The 20634-nt window shown below is 39.4% G+C and overlaps 1 protein-coding gene across 20 annotated transcripts in view; it reads left to right on the top strand.

The window, feature by feature from the left end:
* KIAA0825 (KIAA0825 ortholog) overlaps window positions 1-20634 on the top strand; it is a 404341-nt gene that overhangs the window by 12301 nt on the left and 371406 nt on the right. For 19 of the 20 annotated variants that reach the window (XR_014056215.1, XR_014056216.1, XR_014056218.1 and 16 more), the window contains one exon: window positions 14782-14926. The gene's annotated coding sequence lies outside the window, so the exon portion shown is untranslated. Of the gene's footprint in view, window positions 1-676; window positions 2233-2801; window positions 2936-12052; window positions 12184-14781; window positions 14927-20634 lie in introns of all 20 variants that reach the window. The other variant, XM_081498687.1, reaches the window with a different exon arrangement.

The raw sequence follows: 20634 nt of genomic DNA, 5'->3' as shown, positions 1-20634 counted from the left end.
AACAGCACTCCTGGCTAGCCCAATTTGCATAGGGCAGGCCCACGGGGAGGGAAAAACATATAAAAAGAGGAGCCAAAGGGCTCTCTCCCTCACGCGCTCTCGTGCGCGCACGCGCTCTACCCCCCCCCACCCCACCCCCCCCCACCCCGCCCCACCCCACCCCGCCCCACCCCACCCCGCGCGCTGGCACACTCCCCCACTCTCTTCTCCTCTCATCTTTGGGTCGACACTGTAACCCTGATTTGTCTAAGAGCTATAACATGGTCTGTTCGAGACCTGAGAGCTATAACGCGGGCTGTCCAACACCTGAGAGCTGTGACACGCCAAGGGCTTTAATGTCCGTCGCTCCAAATCTCTGTTGTGACGAGACAGAATCAAGGAGCATACACTCGCCTGACACCACAAATGTATTGTTTTAAAACCCCACAAAGTTACTATCTTCTACTTTTCTAGGTTAAAGATCATTTGAGGGTATCACTAGGCTAAAACCATATGGTCAGCAAAGCTGCATTCCTTTCTGGGGGCTCTGAAGACTCCCGTTTCCTTGCATATTTTTAGCTTCTAAAGGCTGCTCTCATTCCTTGGCTGGTGGCCCACTTTCCCCATTTTCTAGTAGATATGTGAGTGCTTTTCATATTTCATCACTCTGAATCACTCTTTGGCCTCCTTCTTTTAGGGCTCCCCTGGTTGCTCAGACAGTAAAAAGTTCGCCCTTCAATGCAAGAGACCTGGGTTCAATCCCTGGATTGGGAGGATTCCCTGGAGAAGAGAATGGCTACCCACTTCAGAATCCCATGGACAGAGGAGTCTGGTGGGCTACAGTCCATGGGGTTGCAAAGAATCAGACACGACTGAAGCGACTAAGACTTTCACTTTTGCTGTTGTTCTTTCACTTTTGAAAACAGTTGTGATTACATTGTACCCATTTGCTACTGATTTGATAATCTTGCTCTTTTAAAGTAAACTGATTAGCAACTCTAAGTCCCCTCTGCTATTCACAGGTTCTAGGGATTACAATGTAGGCATTTCTAAAGGGTCATTATCCTGCTCAACACTATAGTCAAATCTTTCACCATCACAGAGTTAAAAAAAATAACGGCAGGTTCACTTAATAACGTCCTTGATGAGGTACTAAAAATTAGTAATTTCATTAACTCAATCTGTGAATACACCACACATTTTCTCAAAATTAATCAAATTGAGCTGTCATTTCAAGAAAAGCATTAGATTGTAATTGTTGCCACTGAATTCCATGGACAGAGGAGCCTGGCAGGCTACAGTTCACGGAGTCCCAAAGAGTCAGACATGACTGAGAGACTAACACACACACATTTGTTGCCAAGGATAAAATAAGAACTTTCAAAACAAAAACAAAATCCTGGAAAATTTTAAACTCTCAGTTGGACAGTTTTGCAATATTGTATGATTTTCCTGAAAACATTGCTGGTGATATTAACAACTGGGATTTTGCTGATATTGTATAGTTCAATTCAGTTGCTCAGTCGTGTCCGACTCTTTTCGACCCCATGGAGTGCAGCACGTTGATACTGAAAGCTCAGCTTCTCTGGACACTGGAGCTGAATCAAATCTCAGAGACAGAGTTTTGGGTGAGGTTAAAAAGAATAGCTTTATTACTTTGCCAGACAACGGAGGCCACAGTGGGCTAATGCCAACTGTTCAAAGAAGGAGTGATCAGCTCATGCACATTCTTCTCGTGAGTAGGTGTTGAGGTGAATAGGAATCAGCATCATCAAACTCCAGGACCAAATGGATAGTAGTCTACATGTTGTGGGCGGCATAGCACCATTTATCATTAACTTCTCCCACTGGAGAAAGTTTCAGTATCTGCAAAACACCTCAAAGACACTGCTGTGTGTATCCACTCATGGGGAAACAGGAACTTGCCCCAGGGCTGCTCTTGACTCCCTGGTCTCACATCCCTCCTTTTCCTAATTAACGCTGCTTGAATCTGCCCACTGGAACTCGGGATAGGTCATGGAGGCTAAATGAAGGCTGTTTCCTATAATCAAAGAAATGGGGGACACAAAAGGGCTTTTGCCTAGAAGCCCTATAGGGCCCTGCTCAGTATCATCATATGAAGTACGTAAAGATTTGGAAGTCAAGCATACCTCAATGAATCAATATTTTCCACATGGCCAATGCATCATGAAACAAAAGCCTGTGTTTGTAAAAGATTCATTCAAAGTGCAAGATAGACCAAGGGATTTTAAAGTAAGAGTATAAAAGTTTCACTGACATGATTTCAGATACTACATTAGAATTAAACTTTAAGAAACTACTGATAGAGAAAGAATAGGATAGTTAACACAGGTAGTTGTAGCCGTCTCAGTAGAGGATTATAGATAGTGAGAGCAACAGGGAACTTGGGGAGACCACTGTAAGTTAATGACTGCTCCAAAAAGCTATCAAAAGTCATGGTACAAAGCAGGCTTGCTTAGCTGTGAAGCCATAAATAAAAGCACAAGATAGGCCCCAGGTAATTAGATGCAAGAAAAAATGTTACCACCTTTCTACTGATGTGAACAAGTACTTTGACAGTCCTAGGGTCAAACGCTTTCCTGCAGATACAAAGGAGGAACTAGTGGTATAAGCCTGACATCTACTCGAGAATAAGGAAGAAGACGATCTTTCCCCCTTCCCCACTTTCCTTTGATTATAAAAATGTATCCCACTTAATCCTCAGGCCAGAGCCCCCTCGCCTGCTTGCACAAGCATCCAAAATTAATAAATCTACTTCTTGCCTATCACTTTGCCTCTCACATAATTCCTTCTGTGCTAAGACACACAACTCCAGGAGATAATGATGAACAGGGAGGCCATGGGTGCTGCAGTCCATGGGGTCGCAAAGAGTCAGACAGGACTGAGCAACTGAACAAGACCCAAAAATCTGACCCTCAAGAAGTCCAGACACCAGGTGAGTGATTCTAATTAAAAGACCGTTGGTTCAAGTCCCAATCTGAGGTGCAGGGTTTCGCTACCACTTGTTAAGTTTTGGTGTAAGACTAAAGAAAAATATTCACCGTTATCTCAAAAGACCATTAAACACTCCTTTTTTCCCCAACTACATCTGTATAAGGTTAGATTTTGTTTACTCACTTCAACCAAATCAACATATCACAAGAGAACAAATACAGAAGCAGATCTCTGAGATTTCAGTACTATTCTGTGAAGTCAGATATTAAAGAGATTGCCACAGTTCCACTATAATTTTTGTTTTGAAAAATATAGTTATTTTTAATGCCATTTACATTAACATGTGCTGGTTTTATTATTGAAATAATCATTTCTTAAAATACTCAATTTTAATTTATAACACAATAAATATTAAGATATAATGGCATACATACAAACTCTTTGAAGTCATCAGTATTTTTTAACAGTGTAAAGGACTCCTGAAACCAAAAGTCTGAGAAATGCTGAGTCAGAATAAATGAGAAAGCCACAGAAAGATCACGACCAGGTAAAGTTAATCAAAAGAATGAGCATACACACAACTCAGCAATCCCACTGCTGGGCATACACACCGAGGAAACCAGAACTGAAAGAGACAAGTGTATTCCAGTGTTCACTGCAGCACTGTTTACAGTAGCTAGGACATGGAAGCAGCCTAGTTGTCCATCAGCATATGAATGGATAAGGAAGTTGTGGTACATATACACAATGGAATATTACTCAGCTATAAAAAGGAACACATTTGAGTCAGTTCTAATAAGGTGGATGAAACTGGAGCCTATTATGAAAGTGAAAGTGAAGTCGCTTAGTCGTTTCTGATTCTTTGCGACCCCATGGACTGTAGCCTACCAGGCTCCTCGGTCCATGGGATTTTCCAGGCAAGAATACTGGAGTGGGTTGCCATTTCCTTCTCCAGGGGATCTTCCCAACCCAGGGATCAAACCCGGGTCTCCCACATAACAGGCAGACACTTTACCATCTGAGCCACCAGGGAAGCCCCAGATAGATCATTTACCCATTTTCTTAGCTTTTTTAGACTTCAGACACTTGGGAAGCCCAGGCTGGGTGCTAGGATGCAAAAATAAAGCACAGTCTCTGTCTGAAGAGGATTATAGTTGAGTGGTTGAGTTATTGTTTAGTCACTAAGACATGTCCAATTCCTTCGCAACCCATGGATTGTTGTCCTCCAGATTCCTCTGTCCATGGGATTTCCCAGACAAGAATGCTGGAATGGGTTGCCATTTCCTTCTCCAGGGGAATCTTCCTAACACAGGGATCAAATCTGTGTCTCCTTCATTGGCAGACAAATTCTTTACCACTGTGCCACCAGGGAAGCCCTCAATGGTTGAGAGAGATAAGGAAATCAGTGATTGCAGATAGCACAGAATGACAGCTGCCCTAACTGATATACTCAAGTGAGGGAAAGAGACCTAATTCTAGTCTTCAGATGCTTCTGTCTAGTGAGAGAGATCACAAAAATAATTACAAAATGCAAAATGCGAGGGAAAATACCCCATTGAGAAGGGTGAGGGAGAGACCTTTACAATCTCATTAGCAGCATATGATGGTTTCAGCTTTTCCACATTCTCTCCAATACATGTTACTGTCTGTCTTTTGATTTTATCTGTTCTAGTGAGCTATGAAGTAGTGCCTCTTGTAGTCCCAATTTATGTTTATCTAATAGTTAATGATGCTTAGCTTCACTTTTTGTACTTATTGGACGTATGTCTCTCTTTTGGACATGTCTATTCAAATCCTTTGTCATTTTTAAACTGAGTTACTTGTCATTTTCTTCTTAAGCTATAGTAGTTGTCTGGGATACTATCTCTTTATCAGATATTTGATTTGCTAATATTTTCTCCCACTCTGTAAGTTGTCTTTTCACTTTATTGATCTTGTCATTTGAAGCACAGATATTTTTGATTTTACACCCATGATTTCCTCTAAAAATTGTACATATGTTTAGGTCTTTGATTGATTTTGAGTTAATTTTTGTGTATCTTTTGATGAATTTGACTTCACTCTTTTACATGTTGGTATTCAGTTGTCTCAGCAACTTTTTTTGAAAAGACTAATCTTTCTCTATTGAATTTTCTTGAAATCCTCGTCAAAAATCAATTGAACATTCTATGGATTTATTTTTGGACTCCTGGTTCTATTCCATTGATTACATGTCTCTTTATGCTTATCCTATCACACGATCTTGATTACTGTAGCTCTATAATAAGTTTAGAAAGTCGGAAATGTGAGTTCTCAAACTTCATTCTTCTCTTTCAAGGTTTTTTTTGGCTGTCCCTTGTATATCCAAAGTGAATTTTATGATCAGTTTGTTAGTATCTGCAAAATAGGCAGTTGGCATTTTGATAGAGATTGCACTGAATCTGTAGATTAATTTGGGAAGTATTGCCAGTTTAATAATATTAAATTTTTCAGTCCATAAACAATGGACCTTTCATGTATTTAAATCTAATCCAGTTTCTTCCAGTGATGTTTTGCATTTTTCAGTGAATAGGTCTTGCACTTCTTTAGTTAACTGTTTTCCTAAATGTTTTTTTTTTCTATTTGATGTCACTGTAAATAGAATTTACTTCCTAATATTTTAAAATTGTTAAGTGCTAGCATATAAAAATATAATTTGTTTCTGTTTGTTAATCTTCTGCAATCTTTGTTGAATATCTTTATTAGCTCCAGTAGTTTTGGGGTTTTCTTTAAAGGTTTTCCTTTAATTTCTTTTTGGCTGTACTGGGTCTTCGTTGCTGTGTGAGGGCTTTCGGTAGTTGCACCAGGTGGGGACTATTCTCTAGTTGCAGTGCATGGGCTTCTCATTGTGGTGGCTTCTCTTGTTTCGGAGCACCAGCTCTAGTGCGTGTGGGTTTCATTAGCTGTAGTGCACAGGCTTAGTTGACCAAGGCGTGGGGAATCTTCCTGGACTAGGGATCAAATCCATGTCCCCTGCATGGACAGGTGAATCCTTAACCACCGGACCACCAGGGAGATACCTTTGGTTTGTTTTAGAATTTCGTACAATTTCCTACATACAATATCATGTCATCTATAAGTAGAGATAGTTCTCCTTCTTTCCAGTCTGGATGCCTTTTATTTATTTATTTATTTATTTTTAAAGAATATTTATTTTGTAATTTTATTTATTTGATTGCTCTGGGTTCTAGTTGCCGCATGCAAACTCTTAGTTGCAGCATATGGGATCTAGTTCCCAAGCCAGGGATTGAACCCGGGCCCCCTGCATTGGGAGCTCAGAGTCCCAGCCGCTGGACCGCCAGGGAAGTCCCTGTATGCCTTTTATTTACTTTTCTTGCCTAATAATCCTGGTTAGAACCTCTAGCGCAATCAGTGTTAAATAGAAGTGGTAAAAAATGGGCACACTTGTCTTGTTCCTGATCTTCAGGGCAGAGCTTTCAGTTTTTCCCCATTAAGTACGAAGTTAGCTGTGGAGTTTTTGTTGATGTCTTTTATCAAGTTGATGAAATTCCCTTCTACTCCTAATTTGTTGAACGTTTTTATCATCAAAGAGGGTTGGGTTTTGACACATTCTTCTCTGTGTCTATTTTAGATCACCATGTAGTTTTTGTCCTATATTCTGTTAATGAGGTATATTACATTGGTTCATTTTCCAATGTGTTAATTCAACCTTACGTTCCAGGGATAAATGCCACTTCAGTTCAGTTCAGTCGCTCAGTTGTGGCCAACTCTTAGTGACCTCATGGACTGCAGCACACCAGGCTTCTCTGTCCATCACTAACTCCCAGAGCTTACACAAACTCATGTCCATTGAGTTGGTGATGCCATCCAACCATCTCATCCTCTGTCATCCCCTTCTCCTCCTGGCTTCAATCTTTCCCAGTATCAGGATCTTTTCCAGTGAGGCAGTTCTTCGCATCAGATGGCCAAAATATTGGAGTTTCAGCTTCAGCATCAGTCCTTCCAATGAATATTCAGGACTGAATATTCCTTTAGGATGGACTGGTTGGATCTCCTTGCACTCCAAGGGACTTTCAAGACTCTTCTCCAACACCACAGTTCAAAAGCATCAATTATTTGGCAGTCAGCTTTCTTTATGGTCCAACTCTCACACCCATACATGACTACTGGAAAAACCATAGCTTTGACTAGATGGACATTTGTTGGCAAAGTAATGTCTCTGCTTTGTAATATGCTGTCTAGGTTGGTCATAACTTTTCCTCCAGGGAGCAAGTTCCTTTTAATTTCATGGCTGCAGTCACCATCTGCAATGATTTTAGAGGCCCAAAAATATAAAGTTTGTCACTGTTTACATTGATTCCCCATCTACTTGCCATGATGTGATGGGACCAGATGCCATGATCTTAGTTTTCTTAATGTTGACTTTTAAGCCAACTTTTTCATTCTCTTCTTTCACTTTCATCAAGAAGCTCTTTAGTTTTTCTTCACTTTCTGCCATAAGTGTGGTGTCATCTGCATATCTGGGGTTTTTGACATTTCTCCCGGCAATCTTGATTCTAGCTTGTGCTTCCTCCAGCCCAGCGTTTCTCATGATGTACTCTGCATAGAAGTTAAATAAGCAGGGTGACAATATACAGCCTTGACGTACTCCTTTTCCTATTTGGAACCAGTCTGTTGTTCCATGTCCAGTTCTAACTGTTGCTTCTTGACCTGAATACAGATTTCTCAGGAGGCAGGTCAGGTGGTCTGGTATTCCAATTTCTTTGAGAATTTTCCACAGTTTGTTGTGATCCACACAGTCAAAGGCTTTGGGGTAGTCAATAAAGCAGAAGTAGATGTTTTTCTGGAACTCTCTTGCTTTTTCAATGATCCAACAGATACTGGCAATTTGATCTCTGGTTCCTCTGCCTTTTCTAAATCTAGGTTGAATATCTGAAAGTTCACCATTCACATACTGTTGAAGCCTGGCTTGGAGAATTTTGAGCCTTACTTTGCTGGCATGTGAGATGAGTACAACTGTGTGGTAGTTTGAGCATTCTTTGGCATTGCCTTTCTTTGGGATTGGAATGAAAGCTGACCTTTTCCAGTCCTGTGGCGAGTGCAGAGTTTTCTAAATTTGCTGGCACAGTGAGTGCAGCACTTTCACAGCATCATCTTTTAGGATTTGAAATAGCTCAACTGGAATTCCATCACCTCCACTAGCTTTCTTTGTAGTGATGCTTCCTAAGGCCCACTTGACTTCGCATTCCAGGATGTCTAGCTCTAGGTGGGTGATCACACCATTGTTATTATATGGGTCATTAAGATCTTTTGTGTATTCTTGCCACCTCTACTTAATCTCTTCTGCTTCTGTTAGGTCCATAGCTTTTCTGTCCTTTATTGTGCCCATCTTTGCATGAAACGTTCCCGTGATATCTCTAATTTTCTTGAAGAAATGTCTGCTGCTGCTGCTAAGTCACTTCAGTCATGTCCGACTCTGTGTGATCCCATAGACGGCAGCCCACCAGGCTCCTCCGTCCCTGGGATTCTCCAGGCAAGAACACTGAAGTGGGTTGCCATTTCCATCTCCAGTCTTTCCCATTCTATTGTTTTCCTCTGTTTCTTTGCATTGATCACTGAGGATGACTTTCTTATCTCTCCTTGCTATTCTTTGGAACTCTGCATTCAAATGGGTATATCTTTCCTCTTCTCCTTTGCCTTTCGCTTCTCTTCTTTTCCCAGGTATTTATAAGGCTTTGTCAGACAACCATTTGCCTTTTTACATTTCTTTTTCTTGGGGATGGTCTTGATCACTGCCTCCTGTACAGTGTCATGAACTGCCATCCATAGTTCTGCAGGTACTCTATCAGATCTAATCTCTTGAATCTATTTCTCACTTCCATTGTATAATCATAAGGGATTTCATTTAGGTCATACTTGAACGGTCTAGTGGTTTTTCCTACTTTCTTCAATTTCAGTCTGAATTTGGCAATAAGGAGTTCATGATCTGAGCCACAGTCTGCTCCTGGTCTTGTTTTTGCTAACTGTATAGAGCTTCTCCATCTTTGGCTGCAAAGAATATAATCAATCTGATTTTGGTATTGACCATATGGTGATGTCCACGTGTAGAGTCGCCTTTTGTGTTGTTGGAAGAGTGTGTTTGGTATCACCAGTGCATTCTCTTGGCAAAACTGTGAGCCCTTGCCCCACTTCGTTTCGTACTCCGATACCAAACTCTCCTGTTACTCCAGGTATCTCTTGATTTCCTACTTTGGCATTCCAGTCCCCTGTGGTTAAAAGGACATCTTTTTTTGGTGTTAGTTCTAGCAGGTCTTATAGGTCCTCATAGAACCGTTCAACTTCAGCTTTTCGACATTAGTGGTTGGGGCGTAGACTGGATTACTGTGATACTGAAAAGTTTTCCTTGGAAACGAACAGAGACCATTCTGTCATTTTTGAGGCTGCATCCAAGTACTGCTCTTCTGACTCTTGCTAACTATCACGGCTACTCCATTTCTTCTAAGGGATTCCTGCCCACAGTAGTAGATATATTGGTCATCTGAGTTAAATTCACCCATTCCAGTTCATTTTAGTTCACTGAATCCTAGAATGGCAATGTTCACTCTTGCCATCTCCTGTTTTACCACTTCCAATTTACCTTGATTCATGGACCTAACATTCCAGGTTCCTATTCAATACTGCTCTTCACAGCATCGGACTTTGCTACATCATGTGAAATGCCTCGCTGGATGATGCACAAGCTGGAATCAATATTGCTCGGAGAAATATCAATAACCTCAGATATCCAGATGACACCACCCTATGGCAGAAAACAAAGAAGATCTAAAGAGCCTCTTGATGAAAGTGAAAGAGGAGAGTGAAAAAGTTGGCTTAAACTCAACATTCAAAAAACAAAGATCATGGCATCTGGTCCCATCCCTTCATGGTAAATAGATGGGGAAACAATGGAAACAGTGACACACTTTATTTTCTTGGGCTCCAAAATCACTGCAAGTGATGACTGCAGCCATGAAATTAAAAGACGCTGGCTCCTTAGAAGAAAAGCTATGACCAACCTAGACAGCATATTAAAAAGCAGAGACATTACTTTGCTGACAAAGGCCTGTCTGGTCAAAGCTACGGTTTTTCCAGTAGTCATGTGTGGATGTGAGAGTTTGACCATAAAGAAAGCTGAGTGGTAAAGATTGATGCTTTTGAACTGTGGTATTGGAGAAGCCTCTTGAGAGTCCCTTGGACTGTAAGGAGATCCAACCAGTCCATCCTAAAGGAGATCAGTCCTGGGTGTTCATTGGAAGGACTGATGCTGAAGCTGCAACTCCAGTACTTTGGCCACCTGATATGAAGAACTGACTCGCTGGGAAAGATTGAGGTTAGGAGGAGAAGTAGACAACAGAGGATGAGATGGTTGGATGGCATCACCGACTCAATTGACATGAGTTTGAGCAAGCTCCGGGAGTTGGTTATGGACAGGGAAGCCTGGCGTGCTGCAGTCCTTGGGGTCTTAAAGGGTTGGACAAAACTGAGCAACTGGCTGAAGTGATTTTAAATCCACTCATCTTCCTTGGTAGCTCAGCTGGTAAAGAATCCGCCTGAAATTCAGGAGACCCAGGTTCAATTCCTGGATCAGGAAGATCCCCCGGCGAAGGGATAGGTTACCCACTCCAGTGTTTTTGGGCTTCCCTGGTGGCTCAGACAGTAAAGAATCCTCCTGCAGTGCAGGTGACCTGGGTTTGATCCCTGGATTTAGAAGATCCCCTTGAGGAGGGCATGGCAACCCACTCCAGTATTCTTGCCTGGAGAGTCCCCATCGACAGAGGAGCCTGGCAGGCTACAGCCAATTTGCTCACAAAAGAGTCGCACATGACTGAGTGACTAATCACAGCACTCTTAAATTCACTAATTCTTCAGGTCATCTTGAATGTGTTGTCAGGTTCCTAAAGTGAATTTTCACTTAATATACTTTTCAAGTCTAAAATTTCCATTTAGTTGTTTTCCAACATTTTTTCTCATTATTGAGAATCTCTTTTTTTTTTTATTCATCATTGCCTTACTTTTGTTTTATTTTTTAAGTATGGTCACGTTCAGTTCATTGAATGTATTTATAATTCTGCTTTAAAGACTGTGTTTAAATTCAGTATCTAGAGATACCCAGTTTCTATTGGCCACTTTTTCCCTCCTTGCATATCTCGTAATATCTTGTTGAAAAGTAGATATTTTAGATCATATATTGTGGCAACTCTGGATTCTGATTTTTTTTTTTTTTCTCCCTGTTACTGCTTTATTTGCTTGGGTTTTTTTGTTTAGTAATTTGCCCAAATTAAATCAGTGACATCTATTTCCCTTGCGATAGATAGCCACTTTTTCTTTATTTCTTTTTGAGATTGTTGTTATTAGTTTTACATTTGGCTTCCTGGGACTTGCCTCTCTCTCTGTGAAGCTTAAATGATAAGCTGATGGTCAGACAGTGAATGTGTGCAAACACTTCAAGTCAGTAAGGTTCTGTCATCTGCTCATGAATCTCTGTATTGGTAGACAAATACATTTAAAATTTATATTGTTTTCAAGTGTTCCCCACTTTGGTTTCTACTGAACTCTTTCACATTTCCTCTGTGTTGTGATTGTTCAGCCTCAGGAATGTGTGGGTAGCTTTGTTCCTCTCAGGCCTCCATTGGACATACTCTTAGCCATAGCCAAGAATGTGCTTGCCCCAAGGGTGAACATAACTTGGATTAATAGAGCTGTTGACTCTCTGTGCTTGCTCCCTCTTGTAAGGCCATCACTTCCAGTGAAATACTGCCGAAGGCTAGCATCACCCACCACTCAAGCACCACTGAGCCTCCTTTGACCACTGCAGAGTTGTTTCTGGGTCTAGTGATCTTCCCCACTCTGGAAGAACCTCTGTACTTACTGAATTGTGGTTGATATCGATAAGAGCACCTCTAGGCTAGAGTACCACAGGGTCCTAGTTTTCTTACCTAAAAATGAATAGTTTTTCAAATATCAATACTTCTCAAGTTGTTATCTTCCTTTATTTATGGTTGCCTGGGTGACTAAAATGGTTGTATTTGTCAATTTTGTCTAGCTCTATAGTTTTCCTTATCTCCATCTTCTTTGGGGACAAATTTTTGTCTTATATTAGTTTCAGATGTGAACACAAAGCAAAACGATTTTCTTCAAATGCCCAATAGTCCTTGGCTGTGCATTCATATTGCAAAGAAGAAAGTCAAAAAGCTGCCTAGAAACTACATTTGGATGGCACCGCTTTGACTGGTACAGTTTGCTTTAGAGTAAATAAGTGGGTAACCATGATTATGTTGGAAGTCTGCTGAAGCCAGAATGAAGCAGGCTTTTCTTTGTGGGCACCCATGCTACCGTTCCTAGTACTCTGTTTTATATATTGTAGTGTGTATATGTTAATCCCAAACTCCTAATTTATTCCTCCCCCACCTCAGCCTTTCCCCTTTGGTAGCTGTAAATTTGTTTTCAAATTCGGTGAATCTATTTCTGTTTTTGTGCATAAGTTCATTTGTATCATTTTTTTAGATTCCACATGTAAGTGATATAATATGATTATTTTTCTTTGACTTAATATGATAATCTCTAGGTCCATCCATGTTGTTGCCAATAGCATTACTGCATTCTTTTTATGGCTTAGTAACATTCCATTGTATATACGTACCACGTCTTCTTGGGTCCTGCTCTCATCTGTTCTTTTCAGGATTTTCTGTATGTTCAGTCACTCAGTCATTTCCGACCCTTTGTGACCCCGTGGACTGCAGCATGCCAGGCTTCCCTGTCCTTCACAGTCTGCTGGAGTTTGCTCAGACTCATGTCCATTGAATCGGTGATACCATTGTGCGTTGCCATATTTTTTCATAGTTGTTTTTTTAGTGGATTATGAACCCATTTTTAGAGAACAGTTTTTTTTTTTAATTGTAATGGTTACTATTATTTTAGTTACTGCCTCTTTTTGTTTCTTTACCTGATTCTGTATCTATCCCACATTTACCTTTGTGTTTACATTTTCTTTTACCTATGTACATTTACATTTTATCAGGTAAGCAATATTACCAATGTTGACAGTTTGTAGGAAGTAAATCTTGATTTTTTTTTTCCCTTGGTCAAGCGGTTGAAAGTTATCATTGAAGGACAATTCAGTCTACAGGCTGACATTGTCATCAAGAAAGCAATTTCAGTTATTTATGGTTTTCCATGAAATCTTGTGATTTCAGATATGGAGTGTAGGTAATATGTTGTATCTCTATAATGGCTCCCTAGCGTGGGCATCTCCCCTTAGTTCTTAAGCCAAACTGAACCATGTCTCTCTTTATAATTCCTCTGTTTCCTATTTTGCTCAAATTTAGTTCCTAGACAGGCCAAGTTGCCCATGAAGGTTTTTGTCTGTTTCTGATGAAGTATTAGCTGGATAGCAGCTTGGGATAATAGATGTTAGTAACATTTAAGCTCTTGTATTTCAGATACTAGGGAAAGGCAAGAAGTATGAGAACAATCAATAAATATTGAGAGAAACATCTGGAACTTTCTTCATATTAGTTTTATAGTTGACCTAAGCCTAATGAAGAGATCATTTTGGCTGATCACAAATCATCAAATAGCTTTTTCTATTAAATAATTTACTTATTGTTTGACTTCTTTTCTTTTCCTTTTAAGAAGGCAAGATAAATAGTATAGATTTTGGAATGTTTATGATATCAAGCTACAGAAATATATAATAAGAGTTTTACAAATATCCTGGGTAAACATACCAATGTACAAAATTACACAAATATAAACATATATAAACAAAACATGAAAAAGCCCTTGTGAAGAGATATTATTTATACTCACATTCAAAATATGAAGTTCCAGGGAATACATCTAACATAGCAAGAGATGTGCAAAACTCCCATGAGGAAACTAGTAAAGCATTATTTTGTGACAATAAGACCTCAATAAATGGAATGATATGTAATACACATGGCTTTGGGAAACAAGATTTTATAGGTGCCCAATTTGATCAATTCATTCAAATTTATGTGTATTTTTGAGGGGAGGAGAGAATACTTGACAAAAGATTTTAAAATTATATAGAGAGACAGAGGGCCAAAAAACAAGAATAACTGGAGTGTATTTTGGTGCAGGCAAAGTCGGATAGATTGGTGGAACCTCACTAGTGAATGTTTAGACTACAGACTCACCTCTTTGGTGACTTTATGTGGGAGGTTATTAGAAACACTGAATCTCAGGTCCTGACCCCAGATTACCTGAGTCAGAATCTACTTTATCATGATAACCTAGAAGAGTGGGTAAATGATTTTTTTTTTTTAATTTTAACTTATTTTGTAATATTTTGGCCTCACCATGTGGCATGTGGAATCTTAGTTCCCTGACCAGGAATAGAACCCAAGCCCCCTATATTGGAAACTTGGAATCTTAACCAGTGGAACTCCAGGGATGTCCCAAATATGGTTTTAAGAAACAGTTCTGGGGCAACTAGTAATTAAAAAAGAAAACTGTAATTGTATTGAAAGGTATTGCTTGATTCATATGGTGCAGCCATTCCTTACTGTCTGTGATCTATGTTTCTTTAGGAACATTTGAAAACTCAATGATAATAAAAGGGATACTTTGTGCATATTTGTAAGGTGCATCTGTTATCCATGTGCCAGTAATCTATGAGTCATCTTGTTAATAAGCTTTCTTAAGGTGCCCCAACTTCAGGATGTCTTTATATGTTTCTAGCATCTCTTGGATCAAGTCTGTATATCCTACCGTAATGATAGTACTGTCACTGCCAATGCAGATCACTAACGTTGTGACTGTGCCTCCTCCATGTGAGTGGTAAAGCTATATCTAATTATTTTATAGGTGTGCTTTGTATATTTTGGAAAAAAGCTGCTGAAGACGCTGAAGAAAAGGCAGCTCTTTACTGACAGCTCAGAAGGAAATAAGTTACCACCTACGTAGGATTAGAAGACCAGCTCATTCTTAGAATCTTCTGAAACAAAATTAGGTAAGAAATGCTTTTCATCATATTTTAAATGATTTGTCCTCCATCTTCCCAGTTTGCTTGAAAGCTTCTATAATTCTATTCCTTTGGCCTCTAAGAGAAATGCAGTTAGCATTTTCCTTTAGGAAGGCAGCATGCCAGCCAGCTGTCAGCTTTATGATGTACCTGATCTCCGATGTCAGGGGAAGCACAATTCAATTTTAAAGTAAGTTTTCTGCACAATACTGCAGCAGGGCTGCCAGCATCTCTCTTTGTGTTCCTTTCTTTGAAATTCTCCCTTTTCCTCAAACAGTATAGTTTTATTTTTAAATCCTTTGTGTAAGATGAAACCATCACTAGCTGACTTTCCTTGTCCTTAGCTAAAAATCAATGAATTGACTGAAATTATCTGTAAATACTTCTGCTACCCTTTCTCATTTCTAGAAAATAAAGTACCACTGCTTGTTTAACTTATGACTTGTCTAAACATGTTGAAAGCATTGACTATAAGGCATAACACTCAGACTCTGAAAGAGAGAACTGTGACAAGTTCAGTCAAAAGGGAAAAGAGGAATAATTTATAAAAGGTGCTGCAGATAATGATGCCAGCCAGTTATTTTAAAATGCATCCATCTCACCTTTTAATGAATTAGATTTGTCAACAGGAAATGTTTTATGCACCACTTCTAATAAACGTGGCATGCTAGGAATGCAGTGCTTTGAGGTTGGCGTCTTCAAAGCTTTAGAGTATCTTCAATTCAAAGATATTTTTTAAATAATAGATATTAAAAGTATATTTAAATAATATTAAGGTTGTGACACAAACACCAAATGACAAAATTCAGGGGTTTCAAAGCAGAGGCTGACACGCCATCACTTTTTCACATAGTAACTGTTTTTTAAATTAGGAGTGTAACAGACTGATTTGGGGATTGTGTGTCAGTTTAACTTTAGATTCTCTTGTTGTTTTCGTTGGTGTCACAACCTTAATGTCAGCTTTTCAAATAGGTTTCTACATTTCCTTTGGTTTGGGGTCATTAAAAAATGCATATGATGAATCTGAGAGGCATAAATAGGTCACACTGAAGTGAATTCCTTGCCTCTTTGGTATTGAGATATAGCTATTACCTGCCTTGCAAGTGGAAAAAGTTAGCTCAGGAATTTTGGTAAATTTCTGTTTCTCAAGATTTTGATTCTGACCATTGTAAACCCAAATGATAAAACATGGTGTTGGTATAATTGTGTTCCTGTTCCTCTAATCCAAACCACCCAATTTTGTTGATTATCATCCCTAGATATTAAGAATCGTAATTCCCACAGTTGATTGTTTTTTCACTTGAAGTGCAAGTTAATCCTGACAGTTATTTCAATAGAAGTATCCTTATTCAGTATAATTAAGTATAGGTAACTCTACCTTAAATTTTTCCATATGCCAGCCTTTTATATAAACACTCTAATGCAGATTTTGGGGTAAATGTGAGTTTTTAAGGTAACACTTGTTTAGAAAGTGAATATAAAGTAAAAATATGTTGCGTTTTGTTGAATGCTAAAAAAAAAAAATTCTCGTACCACACTGGACATTCAAGGAAGAGTATGGAGCCTTCCTTACTCCATTCTGCAGGGAGAGAGAGAAGGGAAAGAGGAGAGAAAAATAATTCCACCCATTTCCTTGATTCTCATCTGTCATGATCGCACTGGGCAGGTCATATGCTGAATATGGTTTTAATGTAGAAAAATAAACATCAAAATCTGTCTCACAATTGTCTTTTTCATCACCTGTGTTAGAGAAATGAAAAGTGGAAAGAGAGGCAAATTATTTATTGATCTTTTCTGGCTGACTCAAATATACTGGCCAACCCCAAATATAATACTTCATAGTTCTTACCTCTACCTTCACTGACTCTCCAGCTTTTACCGTTCCTCAGTTCAGTTCAGTTCAGTTCAGTTGCTCAGTCATGGTCCAACTCTATGTGACCCCATGGACTGCAGCACACCAGGCTTCCCTGTCCATCACCAACTCCCAGAGCTTACTCAAATTCATGTCCATTATGTTGGTGATGCCATCCAACCATCTCATCCTCTGTCATCCCCTTCTCCTCCCACCTTCAGTCTTTCCCAGCATCAGGGTCTTTTCCAATGAGTTGGTTCTTTGCGTCAGGTGGCCAAAGTATTGGAGTTTCAGCTTCAGCATCAGTCCTTCCAGTGACTGTTCAGGACTGATTTTCTTTAGGATTGACTGGTTAGATCTCTTTGCAGCCCAAGGGACTCTCAGGAGTCTTCTCCAACACCACAGTTCAAAAGCATCAATTCTTCAGCGCTCAGCTTTCTTTATGGTCCAACTCTCACATCCATACATGACTACTGGAAAAACCAAAACTTTGACTAGATGGACATTTGTTGGCAAAGTAATGTCTCTGCTTTTCAATATGCTATCTTGGTTGGTATAGCTTTTTTTCCAAGGAGCAATCGTCTTTTAATTTCATGGCTGCAGTCACCATCTGTGACTTTGAAGTGATTTTGAAGCCAAAAAAAGTAAAGTCTCACTGTTTCCATTGTTTCCCCATCTATTTCCCATGAAGTGATGGGACCAGATGCCATGATCTTAGTTTTCTGAATGCTGAGTTTTAAGCCAACTTTTTCACTCTCCTCTTTCACTTTTCATCAAGAGGCTCTTTAGATCTTCTTCGCTTTCTGCCATAAGAGTGGTGTCATCTGCATATCTCAGGTTATTGATATTTCTCCTGGCAATCTTCATTCTAGCTTGTGCTTCATCCAGCCCGGCATTTTGCATGATGTACCCTGCATATAAGTTAAATAAACAGGGTGACAATATACAGCCTTGACATACTCCTTTCCCAATTTGGAAGCAGTCTGTTGTTCCATGTCCAATTCTAACTGTTGCCCCTTGACCTGCATACAGATTTCTCAGGAGGCAAGTCAGGTGGTCTGGTATTCCCATCTCTTTAAGAATTGTCCACAGTTTATTGTGATCCACACAGCCAAAGGCTTTGGCATAGTCAATAAAGTAGAAGTAGATGTTTTTATGGAACTCTCTTACTTTTCTGATGATCCAACTAATGTTGCCAATTTGATCTCTGGTTCCTCTCCCTTTTCTAAATCCAGCTTGAACATCTGGAAGTTCATGGTTCACGTACTGTTGAAGCCTGGCTTGGAGAATTTTAAGCCTTACTTTGCTAGCGTGTGAGATGAGTGCAATTGTGCAATAGTTTGAGCATTCTTTGGCATTGCCTTTCTTTGGGATTGGAATGAAAACTAACCTTTTCCATTCCTGTGGCCACTGCTGAGTTTTCCAAATTTGCTGGCATATTGAGTGCAGCACTTTCACAGCGTCATCTTTTAGGATTTGAAATAGCTCAACTGGAATTCCATCGCCTCTACTAGCTTTGTTCGTAGTGATGCTTTCTAAGGCCCCCTTGACTTGACATTCCAGGATGTCTGGCTCTAGGTGAGCGATCTCACCATTTTGATTCTAGCATGAGGTGTTTAGGCTGCAATGTATAGCGGTTTGAAAATATATATAGTTGTCTGTGAAGAATTTGGCTAACTCATCCAAATTTATCTAAACTGTACTAGTGCTCTTGCTTGAACAAATGTTTAAAGTCATTATTATTGTTCATACAGTTCTGATTTCTATTTGATTAAAATGAATTTTTAAAACAAAAATATGTTTCTAAATTCAAAGAAAGCTATTCAAATAAATGAGTTGGAACTCAGTGCATACCTACAATGTAGACAAAGCTTTCTGGCATAGAAACAAAACAATCTCTTTAACTAGCATAGGCCAAAGCCTTCACACAAATTCATTTAGAACAGTTTCAGATTAATGTAATTAATAAAGTTTGATACTGGGTCTAATGTGTATTAAACGTCCTTTATTGTACAGTGATATTCTACTGACTGTCTGGAAAAAAATGATAAGAATTTATTTATTGTTTTGCTACATCAGTCAATTTTGTATATGGCTTTCTAATAGGATATAATATATGCTTTTAATAGTTTTCTATAATATTAAGAGATAGTATTTATTGAGTATTTTCTGTATTCCAGCAGCTGTTCTACATAGTATCCATGGATTACCTCATGTAACCCTCATAACAAACTGTATTGATCTCAGTATTTTATACAGTAGAGGCACACAAGGAGAACGTTATAAAACTAGTAAGTAAGAGAGCTAGAATTCCACCACTAGCATTGTTATCCCAGATCTCACACTCTAAGCCCCCATGACTCAGAGTGCGGTCCCCAAGCCAGCGGTATCACCATTACCTGGGAACTTTTCAGAAATGCGGACTCTCAGACTCCACCCCAGGATCACGTCTTATATTCTATTTTGAGTATTCCTTTTACATATAAAGTGCATCATAAAAAAATAAACAACTTAATGTAAACAGGGATCCAAGCTACCTGGAAATCACTTGTTTAAAGAACCGAAAAAAAAAATATCCTAGACCATGAACAGCAAGTCTTTCTCTCTACTGGGCAGCTAGCTACTTCTACATCTGTGACTTTCTCACAATCACATTGTATGTAGCACACTGCCTTTGAATGCAGACTCTAGACAGACTGCCTATGTGCGAGCCTCAGCTCCTATTTCTAGCTATAGGACCCTAAGAAAGTTACATCTCTCTGTATCTCAGCTTCATCATCTGGGAATGAGGTCTAAAACTGTACTTACTTCACAGGGTTGCTGTGAAGATGAAACGAGTTAATCCATGGAAAGGTTTTAAAACAGAACCTGATATACGTGATAGATGTTTTCTGCAGTAGTTGTTGTTAGTTATGATTCCCATCTTAAAGAGTAAAATAGAGTCTCATCTCATACTTGGTAATGCTTCTGCTGCTGCTGCTAAGTCACTTCAGTCATGCCTGACTCTGTGCGACCCCATAGACGGCAGCCCACCAGGCTCCGCCGTCCCTGGGATTCTCCTGGCAGGAACACTGGAGTGGGTTGCCATTGCCTTCTCCCATACTTGGTAATAAACTGACAAATATTTTTGTTAGCAGGGCTTACCATGTAAAGGGATATCTTTGCTGTTAGAGTCCAAATCATAAATTTTAGTTTTTGTATTTTCTGCAAACTTTCTCCTTGTGGCACTTCCTGTCTGTGAGTTCTCCTAAACACCATTTCATTGTGGTACTTGACTAGTTAAGTCCAATGCACTCAATTCAAAATCAAAATGAAACATATAATGGCATAGTGAATTTTTAAATATAGTATATGCTTTTAAATGAAATAAAACTAACGAATGAGGCTTGTATGCCCATTTGGCCAACCGCTTGGATAAGTAATACAGAACAGTCAGAATAAAGTGTCTGGTTGAAGGTTGAATGCTTCAGAAACTGTTTGTTTTCTTTTGGACATTATTCTGAAGTTGTACATACAGTTAATCATGACAGTCTTTAGGGGAATAGGGGTTTAGTGTGCAGGTGCTCACTTAACAGCTATTTAAGAATACATCTAATGGGTGAAGTGAGACTGCGTGTTCCTGAAAAGTACCAGTTTGAAATCTCATTTGTGGAAGACACTGAGATAAAAGTAGTCGGTGGAAAGAATAGCCTGGGAAACTTTTAAATCGTCAATTCTGGGACATACACCCAGAAATTTCAGTTCGCTAGGCCTGGGATGAGGCCCACCTAGGTGATTGAATTTTTAACAGACGAGCAAAGTAATTCTTCTTAAATTAGTGTCTTGAGTACACTTTGAGAACCAC

Source organism: Giraffa tippelskirchi, chromosome 6, assembly GCF_054371585.1.
Source record: "Giraffa tippelskirchi isolate mGirTip1 chromosome 6, T2T-mGirTip1v1.2.pri, whole genome shotgun sequence".
In the NCBI taxonomy this organism is placed as follows: Eukaryota; Metazoa; Chordata; class Mammalia; order Artiodactyla; family Giraffidae; genus Giraffa; species Giraffa tippelskirchi.
The sequence above is the reverse complement of the archived record's forward strand: the minus strand, read 5'-3'. Positions and strand labels throughout refer to the sequence as shown.